Source organism: Nuphar pumila, chromosome 6, assembly GCF_984573655.1.
Source record: "Nuphar pumila chromosome 6, dmNupPumi1.hap1.1, whole genome shotgun sequence".
NCBI lineage: Eukaryota > Viridiplantae > Streptophyta > Magnoliopsida > Nymphaeales > Nymphaeaceae > Nuphar > Nuphar pumila.
In genome coordinates, this window is record NC_143254.1 from 98,291,357 (window position 1) to 98,317,149 (window position 25,793).

The 25,793-nt window shown below is 40.9% G+C and overlaps 2 pseudogenes across 1 annotated transcript; one reads left to right on the forward strand and one right to left on the reverse strand.

Annotated features, from left to right (window-relative positions):
* Nucleotides 1-11,333: 11,333 nt before the first annotated feature.
* LOC149835349 (arogenate dehydrogenase 2, chloroplastic pseudogene) lies at nt 11,334-12,836 on the reverse strand (annotated as a pseudogene). Its single transcript, XR_016432617.1, has one exon. The product of XR_016432617.1 is annotated as an arogenate dehydrogenase 2, chloroplastic pseudogene (transcript).
* Nucleotides 12,837-13,737: 901 nt separating this feature from the next.
* On the forward strand, nt 13,738-15,249 carry LOC149835350 (pectinesterase pseudogene; annotated as a pseudogene).
* Nucleotides 15,250-25,793: the final 10,544 nt, after the last annotated feature.

The following is a 25,793-nucleotide window of genomic DNA, read 5'->3' on the forward strand; positions in this document are numbered from 1 at the left end:
AACTACAGAGTCTATTTTGCTTTAGTCTATTTTGCTTTAGTTGAGTCTTGATATAAGTGTCAAGTCACTTGGAACTTTCTCCGAGCCACTTATGTAATTTGGTTCAAGTTGAACAATACCTTCAAGGGTTAGCCCATAGATCTGAACTATAATGAGCCTTCGGGCAAAAAATGTGAATGAATAAAAATGCGAAGAGCTTTTTTTTGTTCACCTTTGTTGTAATTGCTTTCGAGTGATTGCGATTTTTCTTTTTTTCTATTCTCTCACTTTTCAGTTATCAAAGCTTAGCTTCTGCATCGGCAAGTGAGTGATCGAAAGGCTTGCGACAGTAAGAAAAGACCGTCGCGTCGCATTGGACTATTGAAGAAGTAAACCCATGACAGGTGGTACCAAAGCCCGTTTTTTATTTGAAAAAAGGACTCAGGAGTCTGTGTCGAAAGACACACCAGCAAGCTGCAATTTATGAGCAAAACATCGCAGTGCATCATTATAACTTACAAAACACCAAAGGAAAGGCCGAGGCCGAGGAGATAGGTTCACCTCGAGATCATGAGCAGATGGTTGCGACCATCAAAAGACTAGTGGTTGATGTGGCTTCACATAAGGAAGCGATTTTGTGCGCAGTTGAATCATTTGAAGGACTGAACAACGAAGTGACGAGCCTGCGAGAACAGGTAAACATACTGATAAGACAAGTTACTTCGCTGACTACGACACTGACTACCTTGCAGACTAAAGTTAAGGAGTTTCAGTTGAAGTTGCAACATACAATTACCCTCAATAGCAAAAATGGCGATAGGCCATCAAAGATAGATGTGCAAGGCAAGCTAAATTCAATTGTTCTAAGGATAGCAAGCCCATAAAAAACTTTTTGTTTCAGGTAGAAGATTATTTGGACATTCAGAATGTATTGACCAAAAACCTCAGGGTGAAGGCGGCAACAACTTTACTCGATGAAGATGCTATAGCCCGATGGAGATAGAAGTGTATCAATATGAAAAGGGGTCACTCGTGATTGATACCTATGAAGCCTACAAAAATGAGCTACAAAACTACTTTATGCCAAAAAATATACAGCGCCAAGCTTATCAGATAGTGGCAGAACTCAAGTACACTGAAGCCTTGATAAACTACATCAGGACGTTCTAGAATCTCATGTTAGATGTACCCAATATGCCAGATGAAGACAAACTCAACTGATTTATTATGAGACTACAACCATGGGCATCAATCGAAAGTGTAAAGGAGCAATCCCTAGACTTTTAAAGATGCGTATATGACGATCGAACGACTAGTGGATACACAATGCAAGTCTTTCACTCCATCGATTAAGGTTGAGAAGAAGTCAAACCACAGAGGCAAGAAAGAGGATCAACACGATAATAAAAGTGAGTTGTCGACCCAACACCATTCTGAAAATAAGTAGAATTATATAAAACACAACAATAACGACAACAAATGGTCGATTGTGACTTGTTGGTTATGTAGCGAGAGACATATTGCCAGGCAATGTCCAAAGTGCCTCGTGAAGGATGACGGGCAAGTCAATACAACGCAGGCGAAGAGCAGTGACGCCGAGGTCATGCAACCAAGGATGGGAGCTATGCATACGATCAACACAGCTAAAAATTATGCAACTGAGAGCATGCCAGTTAGTAAAAAACTCATGTATCTGAAAGTCATTGCGAATGAAAAGTCTACTACGACAATGATAGACTCTGGAGCCACACATAACTTTGTCTCGCGGAAAGAAGCAGAACGATTAGGCTTGAAGTCTGAGCCAAAACAAAGGACCATGAAGACAGTGAAGTCTAAAGTCAAGCCAATCCTTGATGAAGTAAAGGATGTGGCTATCCAAATTAGGAGTTGGGCTGACAAAGTCAACTTCTCAGTAGTGTCCCTATACGACTTAAGAATAATTTTAGGCATAGAGTTTCTTCGCAGCCAGAATGTGTTGCTGCTGCCGAAGTTCAACTCATTGACAATCATGGGGCCAAACTTTTCACACACGATGCAGTGCCTTACTCTTGAAGGTAAGTTTTCAATGCCACTTGTTACACAATTGAAGAAGGGTGTCAAGCGGGAAGATCAGTCACCGTGCGTATCGAAGAAAGAAATGTGAAAATAACAGGGCTGTCGACCTTTGCCCCACAATTGGCTGAGTTTCAGAGAGTGATTCTCTCATAATTGCCAAAGCGTCTGACGCCAAGACTCGAGGTCGATCACAAGATAAAGTTGACCCCTAGAGTAAAGCCCCCAGACATAGTCCCTTATCGCATGAGACCGACTGAATTGAAGGAGTTGCATAGACAACCAGACAAGATGTTGCAGGCATGCATTATTTATCCTTTTAAAGCACCCTTTGGCACTCCAGTATTCTTAAAGGTGAAGTATGATGGCTTCAAACGGCCATGTATGAATTACCGTGCATTGAACAAGGTCATGGTGAAAAACAAGTATCCATTGCCACTGATAGCAGACTTGTTCGACCAACTAGGCAGTGCTCGTGTCTTTCCAAAATTAGATCTGCAACCGAGTTACTGTCAAGTGAGGATTGCTGACAGTGATGAGCCCAAGACGACTTGTGTCACAAGCTATGGTGCTTATAAATTCCTAATGATGCCATTCGAGCCGACTAATGCTCCGACTACATTCACGACGTTGATGAACAAGATCTTCTACCCTTACTTAGACAAGTTCGTGGTAGTCTATGTCAATGACATCGTGATTTGCAGCAACAGCATGGAGGAACATGTCGAACACTTGCGAACAATGTTTCAGGTATTGAAGGAGAATGACCTCTATGTCAAGCGAGAGATATGTCTCCTCGGCCAGAAGGAGATTAACTTCCTTGGCCACGTCGTGGGGCGTGGTTTGCTGTGCATGGACGGGCAAAAGATAAGAGTCATTCAGGAATGAAATCTGTCGATCAAAGTGTCAGAGTTGCGATCATTGCTTAGTATGACCAACTATTATCGATGATTCATCGAAGGCTACTCCCTTATTGTTGTGCTCCTTATGGATTTACTAAAAAAGAATCAGGTATGACTCTAGACAAGAGCCTGCTAAGACGCCTTCAATGACTTGAAGAAGGCACTGGTGAGGGAACTAGTGCTGCAACTGTCAGACTACTCAAGACCCTTTAAAGTTCACACAGACGCTTTAGACTTCACCATCGATGGAGTTATTATGCAGAAGGGCCATCCAATTGCCTATGAGAGTCGAAAGCTAAATGATGCAAAAATGTGCTACACAGTGCACGAGCGTGAAATGATAGCCATCGTGCACTGCTTCAGGATCTGACGACACTATCTTCTAAGTGCTTAGTTCATCATCAAGACAGACAACGTCGCCACGAGCTATTTTCAGACGAAGAAGAAGCTGACACTCAAGCAAGCTCGATGACAGATGTTTCTAGATGAGTTCAACTTCGCTTTGGAGTATAATGCGAGGAAGACCAACGTTGTTGTTGATGCCATGAGTCGCAAGGCATAACTGGTGGCTGTACGAGCAGAGCCTTTCGAAGTTCACTTGGAGAGCGCATTGCTAGATTGCATTCATGAAGGAATGCAACATGACACAACATCACAACACCTTGTCTCTCTGGCGTAGGTGGGAAAGAATCAACGATTCTTGCTACAAAACGGCTCCTCATAACTAAAGGGGGATGCGTCTTCATGCCGAGGTGGGAAAACCTTCATCGTGAATTGCTTAAGAAGTGACATAATACTTTATGAGCCAATCATCCATGTCAAGAGCAGACCTTAGCACTCCTTGAGTGTGGTTACTATTGATCACAAATGAGAGTCAATGTGGAGGGGTATGTGCGAACGTGCCTCATTTGCCAGCAAGACAAGAGAACCAATCAGAAGTCTGTTGGCCTTCTTGAGCCTCTACCTATCCCAGAACGTCCTTGAGAAAGCATTTTCATGAAATTCATTGTTAGCTTGTTGAAGGTAGATGACTTCAGTTCTATCCTAGTGGTGGTGGACCGTTTCTCTAAATACAACACATTTATCCCAGCTTCCAAAGAGTGACCTGCAGAGAAGGCATCAGAGCTGTTCGTCAAGCATGTAGTGAAGCATTGGGGTGTACTAAGAAGTATTATGAGCGATCATGATGCTCACTTCATGAGCAAATTCTGGCATAAAGTGTTTCGGCTACTCGCCTGCGATCTACTATTTTCAACAAGTTTCCACCCACAGACCGATGGGCAGACGGAGTACATCAACAGACTATTGGACCAATACATCAGGCACTTTGTTAACGCCAATCAAAAGGACTGGGTAAAGCTCCTGGATGTGGCCTAATTCTGCTATAATCTTCAAAAGAGCAAGTCTTCAGGCCACAACCCGTTCGAGATAGCCACAAGACAGGCATCGTTGACCCCACATACTCTAGCCGCGTAGGAGAATGAAAGGCCATCCTTTGCCTATCAGTGTTTTTTCGAAATTGGCACAAGCAGAACGAGTTGACAAAGGCGTTTATGCACAAAGCGGCTAAAAGGATGGAGAAGTAGGTGGACAACCACCATCTTATTGCTGAATTTCGTGTTGGAGAACAGGTGTTGGTGAAACTCTACCCGGATTGCATAGGCATCTTTCATGGACGACACCGCAAACTGATCAGAAAATACTAGGGACCATTCACCATCACCAAGAAAGTGGGCAACCTAACGTACAAGCTAGACCTGCCCCCAAACTTCAAGGTACACCCGGTGTTCCACGTGTGCAACCTGAAACCGTTTCATGTAGATGAGAAGAATCCAGAACGTAGTGTGCCACAATGCGCTCTTTGAGAAGCGTCTCAATAGATCTTTTGCCACAAGGTCAATTATTTGGGCGAAGCGAAGAAGTATTTGGTGCAGTGAGAGGAGACAACGAAGCCGACATAAGAGCCAACATTTTGGATGAAGAACCTCTATCCAGCCGAAGTTAGGGCCTACCACGGAGCAGATGGCATCGAGGGCGGCGCATGACTTGAAAGGGGAGCCTGTTCCCCTGCGACTCACTTTGCACAATTGTATCTAGAGTCTGTTTTGCTTTGGTTGCGTTTTAATGTAAGTGTCGAGTCACTAGAAACTTTCTCCGGACCACCCATGTACTTTGGTTCAAGTTGAACAATACCTTGAAGGATTAGCCTGTAGATTTGAACTGTAACGAACCTTCGGGCAAAAATGCGAATGAATGCAAATGCAAAGAGCTTTCTTTCGTTCACCCTCGTTGTGATTGCTTCGAGTTATTGTGATTTCTCTCGCTCTCTATTTTCCCGCTTTCTTGCACTCTTAGTTATCAAAGCTTTTGTAACAGCAAGTGAGTCATCAGAAGGCTTGTGACAGTAAGGAAGGACCATCGCGCCGGACGGGCCTATTGAATAAGGAGGCTCGTGACAACAACAAAATCACTTAAAAAATGCAGCATTTTCAAAAACTGAAAGGTTGGAAAATATGACATTGAAATTGTGATATTTTTATGGTTTGCGTGCAAGTCGAAGCAAGTAAAGCTCATGCTAAACTCCGAGATGAGATTAAGCCAACTTGTTCAAGCTCGCTTTAAATGACATTTCAAACTCAAAAGGGACTATGTTTGAATTTTAGACAGCCCATCAACAAGATGGACAACCAACGGCTATCCTAAAAGTTTCCAATAAGATGAACGGTTTGTCCAGGCCGTCTGTGCCAAGCAATGGCATTTTCAACCAATTTGAATTTCGGGGGCATTTGTGCACCACAGAAACACCAGGGTGTGCATTTCCATGGGCCCCACCGAGACAACATAGACGTTGCCAAGCATTTCCTCACAGAAAACACCCCCCAAATCAACAGCCACCCTGGGTGATGGGTCTGATTTCATTACTGCAGGACACTCCGGGTGGAGTGCCCTTCTGCATTACACAACGTGCCCTAATGCTCTGTTTGGAAGCCGGTGCTGGAGATGAGATGAAAGGGGTGATGGGCATGTAGAAAAAAATGGGTAATGAGAGTCGAGTTGTCACTGTATCTTGTGTTGTAGTTGAAAAAGGCCCATCTCCACTCCAACGCCCTTATCTCCCAAAACCTGGCTTCCAAACATCAATGAGGGTAAATGGGGCAGGTAGCAGGTAGCATTTAGTAACTCCCCATCTGTGGCTCCCAAACAAAGCTAAAAAGAAAGTAAAGAAAAAGGAGAAATAAATGAAACCAATTGGGGAGACGATAGACCAGCACTGGTCAAACAATTTCTAGGTCTATTATTTTCACTTCCACACAAAAAACACAAGGTTAACTCTACATGCATGTCTTCTCAACAAGCCACTTCGTGTATGAACTATACACACCCACCTAAATGCCTAATGTTTCCACTTAAACATCTAATGTTTTAGTACCATTCATCTCATAAACATGGAGACTTGTCCAACACAAGCTTCGGTTCCTGATAACTTCCCTTTGTGCTTAAACCTAATAATACTCAAAAACATTGCCATGAGCGCTGAATTACAAAATACACGTTACTTAACTAGAACTGTAATGCACTAACAAACACAAAGAGAAGTTTAAGACTACAATGACGACTTCTAAAGATTCTTATATAATCAAAAGTAGACAGTTTTAATTCTCCATGTACAATATCGAGAGCATAAAAGCATATTAAAAAGAAAAAGTTTTTCCTTGTGCACCCAGAAGTAAATGGCAAGCAAAACAAAAAAGCTAAAAAGAGTCGATGGTCTTAGATGTCTTGGTGGAACCTAAACTATCCTAACAGGTATCAAATTCGCAACCAACTGACGCTCTGCAATCAAGAGAACTTGCGTTTCATATTCACATACAGTATTACTCTGTCCATGAAACATGATGTACAACCTTTTAAATATACTTCCTAACTTTTAGCTACTCGTTTAAATATACTTCCTAATCATCTAAGAAGAGTAGGCCATCAAACTAATATCAACAACGACAATTCTATAAACCACGCATTACATATCACTGTCAAAGAACTGCATCTGTCCTTGGATTTGAAAGCCGACTCAAAACCTTAAAAGCCTACAATGTAATACCCACAGAAACAAAGACATTGAACCTGAAAGAACCAAGTTCCCCAGTAACTCCAACACTACTTTATGAAAACAGCCTCTAACTCCAAGTATTCCTCTAAACCTTTTAATTCCCTATCATGATAAGAGCTTTGTAGACGTGCCTACAAGCTAATTACTGCCATTATGCCATTCCCTTTGTTAAGTAGTTCAATTAGACACTAATTCCTGGACAAATGGTCAAACCTTTTAAAAGTTTGTTTGACCATGGCCATGGGATACAAGAAGGATAGGCTTGCTACAAGGAAGCTCATAGATGTGCGTGTAACTGTGTATATTTAGAACAAAGCAATAAAATAAGAATTCAATATTAAAAGTGCAAACTCTTGGAAGACCAATTCATAGCCATTATGGTTAGTATCATTAATAAATAAATCTAAGTTGAAAATTGAAATAGACACGACCTATGTCAACTTTCGGAAAGAAGAAAGCAAGTAAACTACAAAATAAAAGATCGAAGTTAAAAAAAAATACAGATGACGTTAGAGACAGTGTTAACACCAGTGTTCAATATAGGTTTGTCTATCCCCATAAAGTGTCATGGCGAGTCAGTTATATCACTGTCGTCATTTAACAAGTATTTGTGTGACATGGCATGCCATGAATGACTCCACACCATCGCCGTATCAAATAGTGCAAATAAATGGTTGTGACTACCTTATTTCTTTTGTGTCCTCTATAAAATACCATATAGGCTATGTCACATGGGTGCGGGTGCGGGGATTCGGCACTTCCAAAAAACCCGGGTGCGGGGGTGCGGCAGGGGCAAAAATGTATATATATAATCCACTACTCAATATGTTCAAATTCAATTAGAACTATAGTTTTCTATAAAAAAAATGTACATGAACAAACAACATATTTCACGATTTCTGGTGTGAATGTTACCATCACGGTATAATCATCTGGAAAAACCAATATCTAGTAAAGCATAGCACAGTACCATAGTGTATCTAAGAAAATAAGTTGTTCAGGGATTAAATATGCAACACCCCTGGACCCACGTGTGCCAAAAATACCGACAAATTCCCTATGTTATAGAATATCCATAAACACGCATAGATTTCCCTTCTAATAATTAGGGGTGTGATCAGTTACAATCTATATTGCAAATCACAACATATGTTTTAATACTTAAAAAGATAACTCCTCGACATTTCATGTTCATCACATTTTAGGTAGAATAAAATCTCATACTATCTCGACCAATATAACTCCTACTTGCATCCAAATGTACAACACCATTCATTACACAATTATGATGGGATAAGAACTAAGCAAGTGAGAACAACGAATAAAACATATCCTTTGCTGTAATGCAGGTGTTGCAGACAGATTTTCGACCATGGATAAAAATGCAAACCCGCAAGTTATACACAACTATACTTTGAGATACAAAAGAGAACACCAATTAGTTGAGGCAAATCGCAAACATTTTTTCAATTTTAATTTAGGATAACTAAATTGCATATTTCTATTCATGGATTTCATACAAGAAGAAAAAAAAATGTTTTGTTGCCAGTACTCAGTCCGTGATTTCAATCTCCGAGTTTTTTTTTTGGGTCCATAGCAGCCGAAATCCCCAAATCTGCCAATTTGGGGTTTACGGCAGCCTTTAAAACTCCTCTTTTGATTTGGGGTTCAAAGCAACCAAAACCCCTAAATCTGCCGATTTGGGGTTTTCGGCAGCCATTAAAACCTCTCTTTTTTTCTTTCAAAATCCTTTATATTTGGGGTGTGTTACAACCCATTGCAAACTTGAAACAAAATACACCCACAACAATCGTAGTAAACCCTACCTGTGAATCGCGGATTCCCGATTTCTTTCTGATTCCCTCTTTCGGCTACCGTGAATCCAAAGGAGTCCCCTCGCCATCGTGCTTGTGTGAGCCGTGTGCCTTTTCACCAAATGGTGCGAGAAAGAAAGGAAAACGAGAGGAAGAGAAGTAGGGGAAGGAAGATAACGAGTGAGAGAGGAAGAGGATGGGGGGTTTAGAAGAGTGCGTAAGAGAGGGGCGAAACAGAAGGGAGATGGGGGTCGCGGGGGATCGTGGGGAGTGGGGGTTGGTTACCCCAACACTCCAGCGGCTGCGCAACACCCCCTCCCTTTTCATAGGGCAATTTTAAAAAAAAATAAATCCAAAAAAATGGACCGAAATGACCCTGGGTGCGGTCAACGCACCCAGGGTCGGGTTGACCGCACCTGGTGCGACACCCTGCTAGCCGAATCCCTGTTACATAGCATATAGGTGTTTTAGTACTTTAATATACTTAAAGATAGTGGTGACATGAAAGATTGTGGGATAACACATTAGGAAGTCATGGAGAAAAAGGACCAGTGAAGCTGAACCCAGTGAAAAAAGTACTTCGAGGAAACCATGGTAACAGTAGAAAGATACATATAATCGGTAGCTGACATAGGATTTAGTTTATTAGAGAAGAATTCTAACAAACAGCATGTTTTGCATGTCTCATTTTCCGAAAGTGAACAGAAGTATCGCATAGATTCTTCCTTGATCCCCCATTCCCTTTCTATTTGTTTCTCCTTATAAATTGTTACTAAGGCTTTTACTTTTTTGAACCAATAGGTATGCTGGAACAGCTCCCCATTTGACTCAAACTAATAAACCTTTCTCATCATTTGTTTATTCTCTCTCAGAGACAGTTACCAGGTGGTATTCTTATACATCATAGGAACACTGTAACTCCGAAATATTTGCACAAAAGGGAGATTACTATAGTTGAACTTAGAAAGATGGAGTGCGACCTGTTCTTAATTGCAAGATATTTAATATTTTGTGTTGTTCTAGTGAGATAATTGATAATTGACGATGTCTTATGCTGCTCATAGATACATAAATGCTTCACATGTGATTTTTATGATTGTATTTGTACAATTCATCATTGTTTCATGTGATATGACTTTTTTAGAATTTTTGTTGTTTTTCTAATTTTCTTGATTTTTTTTTTAAATTTACGATATTTTACGATACAATACGATATGATACAGTCTTAATTGGGGCCTGACCGATATGAGTAACGATACGATACTTACAACCTTGAGAATAACAACACCTGTAGTACATGCCTCTCTCTCTCTCTCTCTCGTATTCACAGAGAGAAAAATAATAATACAACTTATGAAGAAATGCACAAGATGCTAGTGCATTTATCCTACTTATAACTTTGAATTTATAACCCGAAGAAACCGCACCTGGCACGAACAGGAGCTCACTCAGCCTACCATACCTACAGTCATCGTGCCAGCAGCGTAAAACTCTGAGGCTAAGACCCCTGCCCCCGGGGCCTATGCTACGCATTGGCTTGCGCAGAGGAGTGATGACCATGAGAATCAAGCCTTGACTGCCTGTCTAGCAGCCAAGGCCCCACCCCACTATGCCAACCCATCCTTGGGGCTACTTATAACTTAATTAGAAATGTTTTCCCAAGGAAAAAGAAGGTTCCAGATGTTCCATTTTACATGCCCATAAACAAGGCCTACAATACTTGCTATATCTGCAAATACTTATTGTTATGGTAATTATGCAGTCATGGTAAAGATATTGAACAAGGTTTTGTTGATTACTAATATATGAGAAAACATGGAAGGTATTTACTAAAAATTACAAGCCCATAAAGAGGGCCTACAATACTTGTTATATATGCAAATACTTATTTTTATGGTATTATGCAGTCATGATAAAGTTATTGAAAAAAGTTTGTTGATTACTAATATATGAAAAAACATGGAAGGTATTTACTAAAAAATTTACAATAATCAAAACCTTGTTCAATAACTTTAACACACCAATTTTGTTCTCTGACCTTGCCCCTAAGTTAATACATTTTCTGCAAAAGGCGCAGGTCTTATATGTTCACAATGTAGGATCTTACAATCATAAGTGAAATTCCACTACTTGTGTTTAATGCATGCCAAACGTATGACATTATAAACCCTTGGACAGACCAGATAATTACAGTTAATGAAAATACAAAACATGTTATCGAGCCACTCGACAACCCTTCACAACTTGCAAATCCGAATATAAGGGACCAAGTATGTGATATCATTGTCCGAGTGTAAAGTCTCAACAGGTACACATAGACAGGCCGTGCACAACAAATCATCTAATCAGATATTAATGGTTGAGAGTCTCAGTCAATACTTAAGTGGTTCTAAAGCATAAAAAGTGATCATAGGCTCACTACTGCAGTGTCAGCATTTCTAAGGAATGAAACAGGAAGAAAATGGAACAATTGAATGATTTGTAAAACTGAATTAACAAAGCAATTGTTATATGGTAGAAAAGAGTTTACAATCGATGTATTGACAACTATGTTTTTCAAAATGTTGGTGTTAATCTCACCATGATTTACAATGTTCAATCACAAGAAGATCCAGAAGTGAACTGCTCAACAAAATTTTGCTTGGTACTATGTAGAGTCGTAGACAGAAGTTCCAAAATTGAAAGACAAGACCGAAATAAACTCTTACCGGAGGCACTGGAAAAAAAGACTAAGATGTTATGTCATGCTGCACGTCCTTCGGCTCCGATGCAGATCCATTCTCTGGCAGGGCAGGCATCATCTTCGTTGAGAAACCATCCAACCTCCCCACATCACCATCGAAAATCTGCCTCCTGAGTATATCGTGCAAATGGCCAAAAAGCCCCTTCTTCAACGAATCGAATGCCACATCCAACCTCTCAATCTGCTCCGTAGCATTCACATTGTACATAAACAACCCGTAATACAGATCGAAGCTGTCCCCACATGTATTCTTCACCAATTCCAGCAGAGTATCGTAACCCTTTGTGTTGATCGGAGTCGATTGCAACTGCAATCTGCCCAACATCCTCCCCACTGTATGTGTGATAAACTGCGTCTCCGCTGCGTGGCGGTCGTGCTCTGCACAGGACATTTCCACCATTCGGCATCCCTCCTTCGCAAAGATATCCAAAAATCGATCGCAGCGGCTAACCCGCGAATCCTCGGGTCCGATCCTCGTCTTCTCGTAGACGAACGGAAGATTGGCCCAACCGTCCTTTCCGCTCTCTGGCCCGAACATCGGGTGGGTGCACAAGATGTCGAATTCGGGCGGCAGGATCTGGAGGAACAGCCTCTGGGGGAACTCCTTCACAGAGAGGACGTCGACGAAGAGGGTGCTCCGCTTCAGCCGCTGCATGGGCAGGGACCGGAGGACGGACTCCGTGGAGATGATGGAGGTGCAGAGGAGGATGACCTCCGGGTGCTCCTCGCAGAGATCGTGGGCGTCAGGGAAAAAGGACACGCCCAATCTCTCGGCGACGGCGGAGTAGTCGGTCCGGGAGTGGGCGAGGACGGTGTGGCCATTCCGGACGAAGGTTCGGGCGAGGAACTGGCCGAAGTTGCCGAACCCTACGATGGCGATCTTGAGCTTCGACTTCCGCTCGAGCTCCAGCCGCATCTGCACCTCGTAATCGAACGGCTGAGCAGCATCTACGGCTTGGATGGGGGCTCTCGTCCTCCTTCGGATCCCCGCAGTGTTCGATCTAGGGTTTGCGAGTGAGAGGTTCCGGGATGAGGAGGGTTGGAAGAAGGAAGGGAGGAAGAGGCGAGTCTGAGGCGGGGAGAGGGACAAGGACTTGAAGTAAGTGAGCGTCGTCAACATGGCGACCGCAGATAGCGGCGATAGTCTCCCTCTCTAGGGTCGACGCTTTCGCCTGAGCGATTCGTCTGCCATCAAACGGAGACGAAGGATGACGACGACGACTAGAGAGAGAGAGAGAGAGCGTAGTTACAAACTTACATTATCGGCTATATACAGCCTATGTTAACGCTTTAGATTGTCACTCAATTTAAATCCTACAATTTTTTTTATGTCATTTAATTTTTATTTTTAAAATTAATTGAAGATTGTAGCTAATATTAGCCAATATATTGGTTTTGCGCTTGAATTATTAATTTTTTATTTCATAATAAATTGCCAATAAATTAACGATATAACTGATATGTGATATGTACAACAAACGATAAGTTGCGGTTATATTAGTTTGTGACCATGGGAGAGACTCGCTCTTTGTTTTCGTCCTCAAACCAGAAAACCGGGATGGGGCCACGTGAGTCGAAGTTGGATCGCCATCCAACCCGTTATCCACTTGGTTCGGGAAGGTTCAAGTGTGAATAACAAATGAGAACACACTATCGTCAAGCCAATGCTTATCAACAATTCATCATGCCTCCTGCGATCAGTGGAGGTAAGGAGAGTTTGAAAACGTGGTGGCTAAGTTTTTAGAGGACTTGTTGTTTCCGTATTCTCTTTAATTAAGGTGTCATTTCTCAGTGCGCGTACAGCGTTAACCGCCTATTCACCTGAATCGTTGGCCAAACTATTCATGGCCGATACCTATACTGACAACATTGCTACAGACCCATCCAGGATAAGTCCGAGTGCAGCCAGATCACTTTTGCAGAGTGGTTAATATCCCTTTGAATGCCAATTTGAATGCTACCCTCCATCGCAATGGAGTCAGTCACGCCACCGTGCAGAGAAAAACTACCATTTCCGAACATGCCTCCATATTTTGGACACTTTATAGTGAAAGGGGGGACAAAAAAGTAAGAGACCTGAAACAGGATGAGGAACACCAGGCCATCCTTGGTTGAATAGGATTTGAAACACCAAAGTAGATGGGGGGTTGCAGATTGGAAGTCCTTCTCACACATCAGACAACTGTTTGCAAGCTGCCAACCCATTTTTTTTTAAGCCATCAAGGGTGTTCTCTCTCAGCCACCAAAGAATGTAGCGCTAGGATATGGGCCCAGGCTCTAAAGTGATTTTGTTTTGAAGCAATTGGACCCCCATCTTCCAGCAAAACATGATAGCATGATGAAAGTGAGAAACACTCTGTCTCTAGAGAGACTCATCTTTAGTCGTCACAAAGTCAATCTTGTGATCCACTTTCACAATATTCAACATAATAAAACAATCACAACTGGCAATCAAACATGTCATAAGAGATTCCTTTCTCATAAGGTCGTTGAAGAATGTAATTATGCACCTAAATTGAGTGGGTGGATCTGCAAAACGGCCTCCCCGTTTGGCTTTCGACCGCGGATCATAAATCCTTGCGCGGCGGCTACCTGCAGCCGGACGCTGTGGTAGCTCGCGACGGAACGGGGACGTTCCGCACCGTATCCGGAGCTGTCCGCATCGCGCCCAGCTGGAGCCGGGTTCGGTACGTGATCAAGATCAAGGCCGGGGTCTACGACGAGAATGTGGACGTGCCCAGCGACAAGGCCAACCTCATGTTCGTGGGTGAAGGGAGGGACGTGACCATCATCAGAGGCAACAGGGGCTTCGACGATGGCTACTCCATCTACAACTCCGCCACCGTTGGTGAGTAAAAAACTTCAATTCATGTTTCATTATATCTGATCGTATTAATTGAACTTTTCTAATTTCTCATGATTTCGGATCAGTAGGCGTATCCGGCCGCGGATTCATAGCGAGGGACGTCACCTTCGTGAACATCGAAGCACCAAGCGGTGGCGCTGCGCGTCGCCTCCGACCTCTCCGCCTTCTACCGGTGCAACATCAGCGGCTACCAGGACACCCTCTACGTCCACTCCAACACCCAGTTCTACCGCGACTGCAACATCCACGACACCATCGACTTCATATTCGGCGATGCCTCCGCCATCTTCCAGAACTGCCTGATCCTCGTCCGTCGGCCGAACCCCGGCCAGATGAACATGATCACGGCGCAGGGCAGGGAGGCCAAGGCCAAGGACTCCGCCATCTCTATCCAGAACTGCACCATCGACGCCTCTCCGAAGCTCGCACGCGTCAAGCACGCCGTCCCCACGTACCTTGGCCGCCCCTGGAAGAACTACTCGAAGGTTGTGGTGATAGACTCCTACCTGGGGGACCTCATACACCCGGAAGGGTGGCACACTTGGAACCAGTACTCCACCCTCGATACCATGGAGTACGTTGAGTACAAGAACAGAGGGGCCGGGTCCAATACAGACCGCAGGGTGGGGTGGAAGGGGTACCACAAGAACCTCACAGCCAACGAGGCCATGCGGCTCACCGTGGAGGGGTTCACAAAGGTCAGACCAGATTGGTTGGACGCGGCCGGAGTATTAGGTGTAAGAAGGAAGGAAGAGAGAATTCAAAGGAGAAACTGGGTTGTTTAGAGGAAATGGTCTTGATGAGGTGGAATAGTCCCATATTGCTTGTGCTTGAGTTTTTTGTGGGCTTTATAAGCCACATGTAAACTCATACACTTGTTCTTGAGAACAAGAGAGTGGGATGACCACCACACACGCGCGCGCGCTCGCCCGCCCGCCGTGCCATGTCGTGTCGTGCCGAGCCGAGCCAGGTTCAGGTTCGGGTTCGGGTGATTGGCCTTTATGGCTCTTCGGATTCCGTAACGGATCTCGATCTTTCGAAGTCCGTTAACGGATCACGTCTCCTCAGAATCCGTAACGAGTCCTTCCATGTTTCATAACCGTTCGTGGGTTATAAAAGCATGGTAAGGGCTGAGGTTACGCACAGGCTAAGACAGACGCGTTTCTGGAGCTCTGCGATTTCCCATCTCCTCTGTTGCTCTCTCTCTCTCTCTCTTTCCTGAGTTATCCTGAAAGGGTGTTCTGCAACATTTGGTTCGTGGAGGTTGTTTTCGAAGGACGATCCGTCGGAGTGCACCGTTCGGTTCGTCGTGGCTATTGTATCCTGGGGGAAGGACGCCGGACCCTGTCTTGCACTGTATGTGGAGGCAAATCTTCTCTAAGGGGAGTACTTTCGTACGCCTTAGCCTTTTACATAATCTAAACATGTTCTTGTTGTTTCTATTATGTTCTTTGCATCTGTTTGTTCATTTGCACATGTCTGGATTTTGGTCTGATGCGGAAAATGCCATGCTTGCTCCCTGTTCTTGTTTCGATCTACTGTTAATCATGATTTATATGTTGTTTTATATCATGCTGTTGATTGCGAAACTGTGTGATCCGAAATATGATCCAACACGGGGTTCCCTACACACTGGCCTCATCTCATCCTTGATAGTTAATTATTAGACCGTCTAATTGGTCTTGTGGTTGTGCTTCTGGCTCGTACTGCAGGGGTCTGCTGGTGCAATACCATTATTATTTATTTCTTGATTACTTATGTTCACTGTAAAGATGCTATATTGTTGCTACTGTCTCCCTAGTTTCTTCCTCTCCCTCTATCTCCATAGGTTGCAGAGTTGAAGCCACAAGCCAAAACTTATGTTGTTATTTGAAGTTTGTCTTAGTCTACGGGTAGATGGGTTCTTGTTGTCTGTGTGCGTTGTGGTCGTGTTGATAGAGTGCTACGTTCTGTTTAGTAGCCAAAAGTCTGTCTTTGGTGTTGAAAAGAAAGATGTTTTTTTTTGTAGCGAAAGGGTAGTAGTTGGTCGCTATTATAAAACTCATACTAACGCACACATAAGATGATTGCACATATTTACGTGGTTCGACAATGGCTGTCTACATCCACAAAAAAAAAAAAAACATGCTCTCACAATTATTATTCACTCACACCCTCATGGTTACATTTTTCTCATATAAATAGGTAACTCCAGCTAATTCAAACAAGCAACAACTTGATGGAGATAGACTCAATCTCAACCGAAAGGATAAAGAATAATAACATGGTAACAAAAGAGTTACCATAAACATGGTGCAAATCACTGATAATATCTCAAACTTGCTAAAGAGATTTAACAAATGTGGAACAGTATAACAGATAAGGATCTGCATCCACACAGTGACATTCTCCCCCTCAAGTTGGTGCACATATATCCATCAAACTCAACCCGCAACTCAGCTTGTGATGGGGTTCACAACTTAGGGATTTAGTGAAAATGTCGGCCAACTGATCTTTGCTTTCAACATATGACATATACACTTCTTTAGCTTGAATCTTCTCTCTCACAAAGTGGTAGTCGACTTCAATATGTTTGGTTTGCTCATAGAAAACCGGATTAGCTCCAATGTATATAGTAGTCATGTTGTCACACTTGAGTTTCATCGGTTGAGTCATCTTTATACCCATATCAAGCATGAGTGCCTTAATCCAAATGAGCTTTCATGTATACGCAGCCATGACACCGTACTTCACTTCAGCACTGGATATATCAATTATTGATCATTTATTGCTCTTCTAAGTTATAAGATTACACCTAACAAAGAAACAAAAACTTATTATTGACCTTCTATCATTAGAGTCCCCCGCCCAGTCGACGTCAATGAACCCTACAATGTCAAGGTTTTTATTCTTTTTTTTAAGGATCCCCTTTAAGGTATCAAGGAATTCTATGAGCAGCTTCAACATGAATTAACTTATTACACTCACACCATATGTAATATCTAGGCGAGTAATAGTCAGATATATTAACTTTTTCACAAGTCTCTGAAAGCTCTCAAAGTTGGCAATAGCACCCCCTTCATTTTTCTTTAGCTTGCAATTAGCTTCAAGGGGGGTTTCAGTTGCCTTTGTTCCAATTACTCCAGTATCTTTAAAAAGATCTAGAGTGTACTTTCACTTACACAAGAAAATTCCTTTGTTTCGAATGTGCAACTTCGATACTAAGGAAATACCTTAGTTTGCCAAGATCTTTGATCTCAAATTTGGCATGCAAGATTTTTTGGTTTTCTGCATCATAGCTATATTGTCTCCTGTTAGAATTATATATCATCAACATATACTAGAAGAATAACATTCTCCTAGGATGAATAATGCACAAACATGGTATAATCAACAATACTACGTTTGAAACCGATATTGATAAGAACCTCACTGAGTTTGGTAAACTAGGTCCGAGGTGATTATTTGAGACCATAAATAGACTTTTGGAGTTTGCACACTTTCTCAAGATCACAGTTATATCTGGGCGGAAGATCCATATATACTTCTTATTCCAACTGTCCATGAAGGAAGGCATTCTTCACATCTAATTGGAAGATGACCCACTACTTATTAGCAGCAAAAGAAAGGAGAATACATATAGAACTCATTTTTGCAATGAGTGCAAAAAGTTTTAGTGAAGTCAATACCCTCTTTCTGAGTATACCCCTTTGCGATCAATCTTGCTTTGTACCTTTTTACGAAGCCATCACTATTATATTTGATTTTTATATATCCAATGACATCTTACTGTTTTCTTCCCTTGAGGTAGCCTAGCTAATATCCAAGTATTGTTTTTGAGTAACACCTTTAATTCATCGCCCATAGCCGATTTCCATTGAGGGTCTTCAAGAGCTTCCTTGAAACTTGCTGGTTCATGATGAGCATAGGTCTTGGCCAAGTAGGTTTGATAAGACACAAATAATTTTGAGAGGTCCAAGACATAGGAATGGGCTGACTTGGGTTGGAATTAGTAATAGGATCCGTAGAAGGGGAATTTGGATCAGGTTCAAGAGAGGTATCGAAATCCTGAATAGACAAGTGACACTGACCATTAAGGCTACAAGGGTTAGGATCAGAGTCAGGAAAGTGTTCAAGAATCGATAAAATTGGACTTGGTATGAAACTCGACATATCTGACAGATTCTCCCCCTCATTGGGATACTGGAAGTGGGGTTCATTTTAAAAAAAACTCACGTCTCTTGACACATAAAGTTTTTTTGAGATAGGATTGAAGCATTTGAAACCCTTCTTTGATGAAGAATATCCAATGAAAACACATTTGAAGGCTCTTTTTTCAAGCTTGTTTCAAAAAATTTCTTGGAGATGAACAAAACACTTATAGCAAAAAACTTTGATGATTTTTTTTTTTAATTTCTCAACCTTTTCATAGGAATTTCATTTCCTAAACTAGAACTCGGGACACGATTTATGATATAACAGGATGTAACTATGGCATCAATCCAATATTGTTGAGGGATGTTCATGTGAAACATGAGAGACCGAGCAACATTGAGTAAGTGATGATTTTTTCTTTCAGCGACCTCGTTTTGTTGAAGGCTCCCGACACACGTATTTTGGGGCATTATCCCTTGTTGCTTTAAAAAATCATCAAGAACTTTATTAATGTATTCTCCTCCATTATCAGACCTCAACAGTTTAATCTTGTGATCATATTAAGTAAGCACAAGATTGTAAAAGTTTTTAAAAACTTTGGCTACCTCATTTTTATGTTTCAGAAAATACACCCAAGTAACTTCAAACTTGTCTTCAATGAAAGTAGCATAATATTTAAAACCAAACACAGAGTCTATAGAAGTTGGACCCCACACATGAGAGTGCACAAATTCAAAAGAAACATTATTTATAGTAGAAGAGTTTTGAAATGAAAGTTGAGAGGCCTTAGCAAACTCATATGCATCACATGATAAACTATCATTATTCAATTATGGCAGCAACGATTTTATGATTTTAGTAGAAGCATGTCTAAGATGAGAGTGCCAAAGACGATACATATTACTTGATTGAGCACAACTTAAAAGCGCATGTTTCAGTTGGCTGAAGATATATAACCCATCATGTTCTTTGCCACTATCAATCATCCACTTCGTTCTCCTGTCCTGAAATACTACATCCTTTGAAGAGAAAACAATCAAACATTCATAAGTTTTTGTGATCTTACTCACAAACATGAGATTAGTAGCAAGTTTAGGAACCATGAGCACTTTAGAATCAATGTCTTGATTGATGAATTTCATATTTTTTGTGCCAGTGACATCATGATGGATCCATTGGTAGTGTATATCAGTTTTTTTGAACTAATCAAACCATTATCACGATTTGTCATATGGTCTAAGGCTCCTAAATCAATAATCCACTCATTGTTTAAAAAATATGAAAGGAAGGCATGGGTTTTACCTTCCTGGTCGACAAAAGCATCAATGATGAGAGAAGTAGATGCTAAGTTTGTCTTAGCCATCTGTTGAAAGAATCGAGCAAGATCATCTTTGATGACAAAATTTGTTGTATCTTGCTTTGTATTGGTCTCCTTGTCGTGGTTAGGATGACCCACAAGATCCCAACATCGATCTTTGGAATGCTCCAATTTTTTACAATAGGAACACTTAAGTTTTGGCCTTAATTTGGATCGATCTTGAGTGGAGCCGTTTGGTGACTCGCTTGATGACTGGATTTTCTTGAAGCCAACTTGGAACACCATTTTTTCTGGTTGTTCCTCTTTACCTTTGTGGATTGGATTCATAACCTTTAGGTGGGTTTCTTCACGTTGGATCATGGCACATACAACATTGTATGATGGCAAGGAGGTTGTCATCAAGATCTAGCTTTGAAGATTTTTATAGTCAGGGCTGAGACTTGCAAGGACTTTGAACACCTTATCTTTCTCCAATCTTTTTTTGTTCTCAAGGATGCCACCAGTTGGGGGTCAGTATTGGAGCAATTCATCCTACATCATACCTATATACACACTAAAGGTCTTGTCGTCACAAGTATATTTAGAAATTTTCAGTTAAAGTTAATATACTCTTGCGAGGTTGAATTGTTCACCATAGATTTCTTTAACCGCATCCCAGATTTCTTTTGTGGTGTTCATAAACAAAAGACTTATGGTAATGGCCGGATCCATAGAGTTTAACATCCAGCTCATAACTATGTCATTCTCAGATTCTCATTTCTCATAGGTGGGATCTGAGATTTCTGGCTTCATATTTTTTCCAGTGATATATCTTAATTTGGATCTACCACTGAGAAACAACTTAATGATTTCTGCCTAACTTAGGTAGTCGGTCCCTGAAAATAAAGTGTTTTTGATTTTAAGCAAATGGATTTGATCCGGGCAACCAGCCTTATTATCGACCAAACTTTCAAAAAACAGGCTCTCACAATTATTATCCACTCACACTCTGATTGTTACATTTTTTTCATATAAATAGGTAACTACAGTTAATTCAAATAAGCAACAACTTGCTGGAGATAGACCCAATCTCACAAGAAAGGATAAAGAAGAATAACATGGTAACAAAGGAGTTACCATAAACATGGTGCAAATCACCAATAATATCTCAAACTTGCTAAAGAGATTTAACAAATGTGGAGCGGTGGAACAGATAAGGATCTGCATCCACACAGTGACAGTCTTCAGTGTTGGAGTACTTCTACATTCTGTTGAGAAGAAACGTATCCATTGTTTGTTGATGTATGCTGTCATTTTTGCTGCATGTGTCGGTCACTTACTGATTGAATAAGTTATATGGATTGATTTATTATTTGTCCTAGTCTACTAGAATGGGCTGGTAAACTACCCGAGCTTGAAGTGTTCAAGCTTGGCTCATTCTCGTGGCAAGGCAAGCCGGGTTCGAGCTCATAATGTGGCCAAGTTAAATGAGTTGAATTCGATTTGGCTTGTTTTATAGAAAAATATATGTTTGAATTAGAGATGAAAGTAGTACGATTAAAAAAAATACATGTAAAATATATCTAAAATATATTTTTTAATATCTAATGAGCTTATTCGAATCAAGATGAGCTGAGTACCTATTTTTCATATTCAACTTGTCGAGCCTATTTTATGAGTTTGAAAGCTCTTTAAGAGCTGAGAATGAGCCGAGCTACGGCGGCTCAGCTTGTTTGCCAGCCCTACCTATAGCTTTCAAGATAGGTAAAACATAGGGGACCAGATGATCCGATGTTCCGGCTAGGCTATATGATTTGGCTGAGTGAAGGAACAATTCCATGGACCTCTCTTTTTTATTGTGGTACTGTACCATCATAACTTTAGGGTGGTGTTACATAGAGTAAAACTCACCTTTGGATCATGTTGCACGGTTTGTTACTGTATCCTCATGCTTTATAGTTTACTCCAACAAACATGACGAAACGCCCAGGAAGCGAGGGAAGACGAGGAAGAGAGGTACCGAGAGGAGAGGATTACCCAAGCGGCAGAGAGAGGCAGGCTTGAGAAAGAACGCGCAGTGGATCTGTGGAGGAGAAATACCTCAAACATGGCGTTGAAGGTGAGTAACAGATACAACAACGATCCAGACTTTTGGTTTCTCTACGACGAGGTCTCGAAGCTCTTCGTCGAGCTTCTTGCTCTAGATCTAACGGAAGTCGAGTCGAACAATTAAGTTCTACCGCCTGAGCTTAGCTGCGAAATAGAAATGGTGTCCCTTCACTGGATTCCTCATACGATCGCTCGTTGCTCCTCTGCGGGATTATCGGAAAACGGCTCTCTCTCTCTCTCTCTCTCTCTCTCTCTCACTTGCTAAAGATCTTCATGAAAAAATGATGGAGACATTGATCTCTTTACGGCAGAATACGAATTGAATGGAACCAAATAATCAGAAGGGAAAACAGCAGCAATCTTTAAGCTGCTGTGCCACTGTCATGCAAGGAAGGAAACTGCTGCAGAAACAGGAAGTCCTGTTCCATAAGCAGCGAAATGATGCCTTTTTTAAAAGAAAGGAGGATAGCACTCTTTAAAAACAAATTCTCTGCTGCAAACTGACGAGTTGCTGTCAAATGGGGTTGAATTTTTATGTAGGCACAGGATGACAGCATGCTGTGTTTGGGGTTTTCAATGTAATGGAAAACGTTTTGTAATGAATTATGAACATTACTAAATGAGTACAAATTGCCTTTCTTCTCTAAAAAAAAAAATTGGTAGATTTCATATCTGGTAAAGGATATCAAAAACTGGTTGTCGTTGATTGAACTGTATCTAAATCAGGAGTTTTATATCCTTCATTCCCTATCCTAATAAGACGAGCCCTGTTTTCCCCCTGTCAACTACCATCCCTAGATAAGAAGGAACATATGAGTCCAATGGCCCTAAATTCACCGATATGGACGATATTTTAGAAATATTACAAAAAAATGCAATATGATAGCTCACCATTTTAAATTGCAAAATAGCATGAGATTTTCAAAATATCGCTAAATATTATCAAATGGTAAAGGTCACATTTTATCACGATATTTTTATATTTTAATAGTGAACATTTCAAAAAAGAAAAGACAGATATAGTTGACTAATTCAAATTCATTTAATAGGATACTAATTAACCGTAGGAAACGTTTTTCAAAAAATCCAGCTTCTGAAAGTGTTGAGAACAGAAAAGTGTTTCATAAATCCATGTTAAAAATTAAAAGCTTTGATCGTGGGGCCCCCACCCGGTGTTTCCTGATGATAAAAAATAAAATAAAATAAACCTTTGAATGTGTTGATGTTGAGAATTAAAAACGGGTGATTAAATTCCACTAATAAATTAAAAGCTTTAATTAAATGGTTGGGCTTTTTCCAATGGGGGCTATGCTTGTGTGGCAGGAGCAGTATGTAAAATAAAGACATCAATATGTTTGATGGAACCTACTAACCGTAGTGATTTTAAAACACTTTTTGTTTGTCTTTGTTTTTGACGTATAACCTAATCTGATTTCCAATAAAAAAAATGAGAGAGGATCAGTAGAGAGGCATCTCTAGGTAACGGTGGTCATCCGGCAGGGGCAGGCCTTTTGAGAGCTCTGCCTGCCAGAAGCAGATCAGGTCATGCTGAACATGAGCGTTTTTGCTCATGCTAACACCGTGGCCGTCTGTTTGCATTTTGGATGAATGCCACGTAGTTTTGTTGACTTTTTAGCTTTTCAAAATACAAAATTGAACGGCCAGGATGTTGGCATGAGGAAAAACGCTCATGTTCAGCATGACCTGATCTGTTTCCCTGCCCGTCCGGCTTTAAGTGTAACCTGGTAACTTTGGCTCAGTTGTTAACATGTTCCGGTTTGAAGAGCAACCCATAACCTGGTTTATTGGCTCTGACTAATGTGAAGTGGGCCGAGCCCGACCAAACCAACTAATCAGTGCAACTAATTAGGTAAATAATAAATAATTAACAAGTTCTCATGTACTCAACTAATTTTCTTTTTAGTTTTCATAAAACTAATACAACTAATTACGAAAAAAAACTACCAAGTTATTATATAATTATTTATTTATTAAACTTTTTATATTATTAATAATTAATAAATAGTTGAGGCTCATCCAGCTGAACCTAGCCCACCTATATAACAGGCCCGGTTTTGGTCGTAGCTAAGGGTGCATTGGTTTTGTTCGTTCTATAACAATTGTTCTAAGTCTAATGCTTGTTTGAACCGTACTCAAATGCTATGTTTCAATTGTTCGTTGTTTGATGACCATATGCGAACAACTTGGACAATCAAGAATAATGGGTCAAATTACTTCATTTTGGAATGTATGACCCGATCCATCTACTATTTTACATGTTCTAACAAATTTATTATGGTTTTTTGTCCAAATATGGATCCAATTATGAAATTATATCTCAAATCATGATTTTTTGCTATGAATATAGATTTTTGCCCCAAATATAATTTTTTGCCTTGAATATAGACTTTGAATAACATTTTTTCCCTAAATATGGATTTTGCTCCAAATAAGGATCAAATTGTATTTCTGTAAATTATGTGAATTAGGCATCATATAGAGACAAATCCAAGAACTTTCAGACACTTTGATCTTCAATAACCATTGGATGCAGAATTCAGCACCAGAAAAGAAAAAAAAGAGAGCAAAAAGTAACAACACAATGGCCTTCCAAAAATATCAAATTATTTCACAATGCAAGTTTAAAATGAAGGATTATGAAATGAATAATTTATGAAGGATAAAATCTATACAATTGGCCATGATCAACTTCTCAATAACTTGGGAGCAGATAAGTTGGTCTGTATAACTTCTCAATAAGGATAAACAACATGCAGGACGGGCATCTGAAATCCCCCCAGTAGCACAAATGGCTAAATCAAAGATCTTGAATCTCCTCTCACGACAACCTGCCCTTGGCCACTTGAGTGCATTTGCAGCGCCTTCACATGGGCAAAAACTACCACCACACACCACAATATAGGCCTTCTTTCCAACTGTTGATCTAAATTTTTCCAGAAGAGGTGCCAATGCTCTCACTTCATTGACAGAATGAGCATAGAACAGGGCATCTATTTTTTGAGGATACATAGCAACCCACTGGGTTATGTAACCGGTTGAGAGAGCACACCACCATTGATCATCACGGACTTGGACTATATCCTTAAAAATTACAGTGGTCTCAGAAATATAAGGAAGTCTGTGTTCATTGTCTCCCATGTCTCCTTGTCTTTAGAATCAACTGGTAAGACAAATGAGCCTGCATTCTTGTATTTTTGGAGTCGGTAGCTGCAAGATTGAAACACAAACAATACGTGAGTGAGCTGAGTAGCTATCAGACACACATCATGGCCAAATTGAAAAACAGATACGAAAGGTGAAAATATAATTGTTTTTACAGATAAAGTTATAGGTTTTTAACTTCAGATGAATTTAAAGCACAAGGACAGGCTCAGGGTTGAGAAGAATCCCTGACAGAGGCAAGAATGTAATGGAGTCATGTAGTTTATGAATCTGAATTGGTAAAACATAAAATGCATGATATGTGTTAAGAGGTACAATTGGTACTTTACAGAGTATGTGCAATTGAATATAAGTTGAAATCAACATTTACATCTAGTAATTCAACCACAGTTTGGAAATCAAATTTTATACGTTGACATACAAGTTAAAGATTGATTACAGTCAGCCTCGTACCTGAGATGAAGATCTTCACCAGACATGAAAGTGAAGGGTGTTTCAATAAACAGAGTCTTCACAAGATTGGAAGACAGAAACCACGAGCTAGACAAAAAATCCACCTGAACAATCCGGTCCACAGTGATTCCGTAAGCTGGATCTGGCAAATAA